This window comes from Styela clava, unplaced genomic scaffold (assembly GCF_964204865.1).
Source record: "Styela clava unplaced genomic scaffold, kaStyClav1.hap1.2 HAP1_SCAFFOLD_193, whole genome shotgun sequence".
In the NCBI taxonomy this organism is placed as follows: domain Eukaryota; kingdom Metazoa; phylum Chordata; class Ascidiacea; order Stolidobranchia; family Styelidae; genus Styela; species Styela clava.
The window spans coordinates 5,001-10,000 of NW_027556591.1; the positions used below are offsets into that span (position 1 = coordinate 5,001).

Sequence of the window (5,000 nt, forward strand, 5' to 3'; positions counted from 1 at the left end):
GGTGGCTGGCGGGCGAGAGAGTGCTGCGTCGCCGGCATCGGCGTCGAAAGAAGCCGAGCCGAAAAAAGTTAAAGTACAAACGTGCAAGCATACTAACCTAACCCTAGGTAAGGCATGTCAGAGCGAAAGACAGTAATTTCGAATGAGCCAAGAAAGAGCGGTGCGGGGCCGGGCGGAGCGCACCCTTTTCTCGGTGGCTGGCGGGCGAGAGAGTGCTGCGTCGCCGGCATCGGCGTCGAAAGAAGCCGAGCCGAAAAAAGTTAAAGTACAAACGTGCAAGCATACTAACCTAACCCTAGGTAAGGCATGTCAGAGCGAAAGACAGTAATTTCGAATGAGCCAAGAAAGAGCGGTGCGGGGCCGGTCGGAGCGCACCCTTTTCTCGGTGGCTGGCGGGCGAGAGAGTGCTGCGTCGCCGGCATCGGCGTCGAAAGAAGCCGAGCCGAAAAAAGTTAAAGTACAAACGTGCAAGCATACTAACCTAACCCTAGGTAAGGCATGTCAGAGCGAAAGACAGTAATTTCGAATGAGCCAAGAAAGAGCGGTGCGGGGCCGGTCGGAGCGCACCCTTTTCTCGGTGGCTGGCGGGCGAGAGAGTGCTGCGTCGCCGGCATCGGCGTCGAAAGAAGCCGAGCCGAAAAAAGTTAAAGTACAAACGTGCAAGCATACTAACCTAACCCTAGGTAAGGCATGTCAGAGCGAAAGACAGTAATTTCGAATGAGCCAAGAAAGAGCGGTGCGGGGCCGGTCGGAGCGCACCCTTTTCTCGGTGGCTGGCGGGCGAGAGAGTGCTGCGTCGCCGGCATCGGCGTCGAAAGAAGCCGAGCCGGAAAAAGTTAAAGTACAAACGTGCAAGCATACTAGCCTAACCCTAGGTAAGGCATGTCAGAGCGAAAGACAGTAATTTCGAATGAGCCAAGAAAGAGCGGTGCGGGGCCGGTCGGAGCGCACCCTTTTCTCGGTGGCTGGCGGGCGAGAGAGTGCTGCGTCGCCGGCATCGGCGTCGAAAGAAGCCGAGCCGAAAAAAGTTAAAGTACAAACGTGCAAGCATACTAACCTAACCCTAGGTAAGGCATGTCAGAGCGAAAGACAGTAATTTCGAATGAGCCAAGAAAGAGCGGTGCGGGGCCGGGCGGAGCGCACCCTTTTCTCGGTGGCTGGCGGGCGAGAGAGTGCTGCGTCGCCGGCATCGGCGTCGAAAGAAGCCGAGCCAAAAAAAGTTAAAGTACAAACGCGATGCTAATGAGCGAGCCGTTGTCTCGACTAATATGTAGGGGGCGTTCGATCGAGCGTCTGGCTTGAGCGCTTGTCGGCCTAGCAGAACGGTCGCATTGTTATGCCCGGGTTTTAGGCACCGCTGCAGGCGGCCGGCAGAGCTCTTGTTTGTGCGAAACTGAATGGATCGAGCCCGAGAGAGGGCGAGCAAAGAAAAAACGCAAATCGCTCCGCCTGGCACTGCCGGCGAGGGCGTGGACGTCGCGGCCAGCGACTGTCGAAGCTGAGTACGGCCGCAGGCGATCGCCTCGGTCTTAAACGAATGCGACGAGCACGCGCCGGGCGGCCCAGCAAGGGCCGAGCGCAGCTGTCGCAGCTATCTGGTTGATCCTGCCAGTAGTGATATGCTTGTCTCAAAGATTAAGCCATGCAGGTGCAAGTACGAGTTCTCGTAAAGCGAAACTGCGAATGGCTCATTAAATCAGTCTTGGTTTATTTGGTCTCGTAAGCGAAGTGGATAACTGTGGTAATTCTAGAGCTAATACATGCATTAAGCGCCGACTTCGGGAGGCGCGCTTTTATCAGATCAAAACCGACCGGGTTCGTCCTGTGACGTTTGATGACTCTGGATAACCACGCGGATCGTACGGTCTCTGCACCGACGACGTATCATTCAAGTGTCTGCCCTATCAACTGTCGAAGGTACGCTACGTGCCTACCTTTGTGATAACGGGTAACGGGGAATCAGGGTTCGATTCCGGAGAGGGAGCCTGAGAAACGGCTACCACATCCAAGGAAGGCAGCAGGCGCGCAAATTACCCATTCCCGACACGGGGAGGTAGTGACGAAAAATAACAATACAGGACTCTAACGAGGCCCTGTAATTGGAATGAGTACATCCTAAAACTCTTAACGAGTATCCATTGGAGGGCAAGTCTGGTGCCAGCAGCCGCGGTAATTCCAGCTCCAACAGTGTATGCTAAAGTTGTTGCGGTTGAAAAGCTCGTAGTTGGATTTTGGGCGAGCGCCGCCGGTCCGTCGCAAGGCGTGTCACTGGTTGCGTTCGCCTCACCTTCGGTTCTCCGTCGGTGCTCTTGACTGAGTGTCGGCGGTGGCCGATAAGTTTACTTTGAAAAAATTAGAGTGTTCAAAGCAGGCTGTTCGCCTGCATAGTGTTGCATGGAATAATGGAATAGGACCTCGGTTCTATTTTGTTGGTTTTCGGAGCACGAGGTAATGATTAAGAGGGACAGACGGGGGCGTCCGTACTCTGCCGTTAGAGGTGAAATTCTTGGATCGGCGGAAGACGAACTACTGCGAAAGCATTCGCCAAGAATGTTTTCTTTAATCAAGAGCGAAAGTCAGAGGTTCGAAGACGATCAGATACCGTCCTAGTTCTGACTATAAACGATGCCAACTAGCGATCGGGAGGCGTTACCATGACGACCTTTCCGGCAGCTTCCGGGAAACCAAAGTCTTTGGGTTCCGGGGGAAGTATGGTTGCAAAGCTGAAACTTAAAGGAATTGACGGAAGGGCACCACCAGGAGTGGAGCCTGCGGCTTAATTTGACTCAACACGGGGAAACTCACCCGGCCCGGACACAGGTAGGATTGACAGATTGAGAGCTCTTTCTTGATTCTGTGGGTGGTGGTGCATGGCCGTTCTTAGTTGGTGGAGCGATTTGTCTGGTTAATTCCGATAACGAACGAGACTCTGGCATGCTAAATAGTTACGCGACCTTCTCGGTCGGCGTCTAACTTCTTAGAGGGACTAGTGGCGTTTAGCCACACGAGATTGAGCAATAACAGGTCTGTGATGCCCTTAGATGTCCGGGGCCGCACGCGCGCTACACTGAGTGAAGCAGCGAGTGTCTAACCTAGGCCGAAAGGTCCGGGTAACCCGTTGAACCTCATTCGTGATTGGGATAGGGACTTGCAATTGTTTCCCTTGAACGAGGAATTCCCAGTAAGCGCAAGTCATCAACTTGCGTTGATTACGTCCCTGCCCTTTGTACACACCGCCCGTCGCTACTACCGATTGAATGGTTTAGTGAGATCCTTGGATCGGCCCCGTCGCGGCTGGCAACGGCCGCGTCGGCGTGTCGAGAAGACGATCAAACTTGATCATTTAGAGGAAGTAAAAGTCGTAACAAGGTTTCCGTAGGTGAACCTGCGGAAGGATCATTACCGAAGGTGGTGGTAGGCCCCGGCCGACCGCGCACTGAATTGTCTTTGGGTGCCGCCGAGAGGGCGGCCGTCAATCGGGGTTCCGCCCCGTGCGACACGCGTAACACGTTGGCATAGCAAGGCAGCCGAGTGCGATGGTGGCTTCTGGGCACCGCGCTCGATGTGCCGCCGGCCCAGCCCGGCGGTCGCTCGGCGCCGTTTGTTGGTGTTTTTGTGCAGTTGTTGTCGGTGGTGGTTTTGTGGTCGATCCCACAGTGTGACGTCCGCGCGCTTCGGCGCCGGGCGAAACGTCGAGGACGACTCTTAACGGTGGATCACTCGGCTCGCGAGTCGATGAAGGACGCAGCCAAGTGCGAGAAGTAATGTGAATTGCAGAACACATTGAACGTCGACCTTCTGAACGCGAATTGCGGTCTCGGGTCAATCCCGGGACCGCGTCTGCCTCAGGGTCGCGTTCGTCCTCACCCGAGGGCCGTCGCCTGGCCTCTGCGAAGACGGCCGGGCGTCGCCCCAAGTTGAAGCGGTCGCCGAGCTTTCTCGGCGCGACCGCGTGTCCCGTACACCGCCGGCCCCTCGACGTGTTCAACTACGTTCGAGGGGCGGGTCCAGGTCGGTCGGTCCGGTCACGAGATCAAGACCGACCGTGGGCCAAGGCGGCGACGGTACGCGCTCGGTCGGCGCCGGCGGCGACGACTTGCGATGCCAGCGGGCCGTGTAAGAAACGGCCCGCTTGACACATACGACCTGAGTTCAGGCGAGAGCACCCGCTGAATTTAAGCATATTATTAAGCGGAGGAAAAGAAACCAACAGGGATTCCCTGAGTAACGGCGAGTGAACCGGGAAGAGTCCAGCGTCGAATCTGCGCGCTTTTCGAGCGCGCCGAGTTGTGACGTACGGAAGTCCCAGTGCGGCTGACGGCGAGCGCCGGTGTCCTTCTGATCGAGGCCTCGTCCCACGGCGGGTGTTAGGCCCATAGGGGCGCTTGCCTTGGCCGCTTCGGGTCTTCTCGGAGTCGGGTTGTTTGGGAATGCAGCCCAAAGCGGGTGGTAAACTCCACCTAAGACTAAATACGGTCGCGAGACCGATAGCGGACAAGTACCGTGAGGGAAAGTTGAAAAGCACTTTGAAGAGAGAGTTCAAGAGTACGTGAAACCGTTGAGAGGCAAACGGGAGGGCCCGTCAGGTCGCCGGCTCGCTTTCAGTTGGGTGCGGGGGCGCGCCGTCTCGGTTCGCGGACGCTTAAGGCGCCGCTGCCGAGTCGGCTCGCGCACCGTCTCAGCGCACTAGCGACCGGCGCGGGTCACGACCGGTTTGCCGTCGGTCTAAGTCCCCGCGCGAAGGTGGCCTCCGCTCCGGCGGGGGTGTTACAGCGCGCGGGCGGTGCGGCCCGGCGGCGGATCGAGGAAAGGATGCCGCGCGCTCTCTGTGTGCGGCCGTCGCCGTTCGGCTGGCTTGTCGTTCGCCTGCACTGTACGCAGTGCCGGTGTTCGGCGGGCTGCCGCTTCGGTGGCGCGCCGTCGACGCGCTCGGGGTCCGTGGCCACGTCGGCCACCCTCCCGACCCGTCTTGAAACACGGACCAAGGAGTCTAACATGAG

At 57.4% G+C, this 5,000-nt stretch overlaps 2 non-coding genes and 1 pseudogene across 2 annotated transcripts; all 3 read left to right on the forward strand.

The window, feature by feature from the left end:
- Nucleotides 1-1,592: 1,592 nt before the first annotated feature.
- On the forward strand, nucleotides 1,593-3,402 carry LOC144419107 (small subunit ribosomal RNA). Its single transcript, XR_013473852.1, has one exon. It is a non-coding gene; the product is annotated as a small subunit ribosomal RNA (ribosomal RNA).
- Nucleotides 3,403-3,700: 298 nt separating this feature from the next.
- Nucleotides 3,701-3,854, forward strand: LOC144419099 (5.8S ribosomal RNA). Its single transcript, XR_013473847.1, has one exon. It is a non-coding gene; the product is annotated as a 5.8S ribosomal RNA (ribosomal RNA).
- A 288-nt stretch (nucleotides 3,855-4,142) lies between these two features.
- LOC144419102 (large subunit ribosomal RNA) overlaps nucleotides 4,143-5,000 on the forward strand; it is a 3,695-nt pseudogene continuing 2,837 nt past the window's right edge.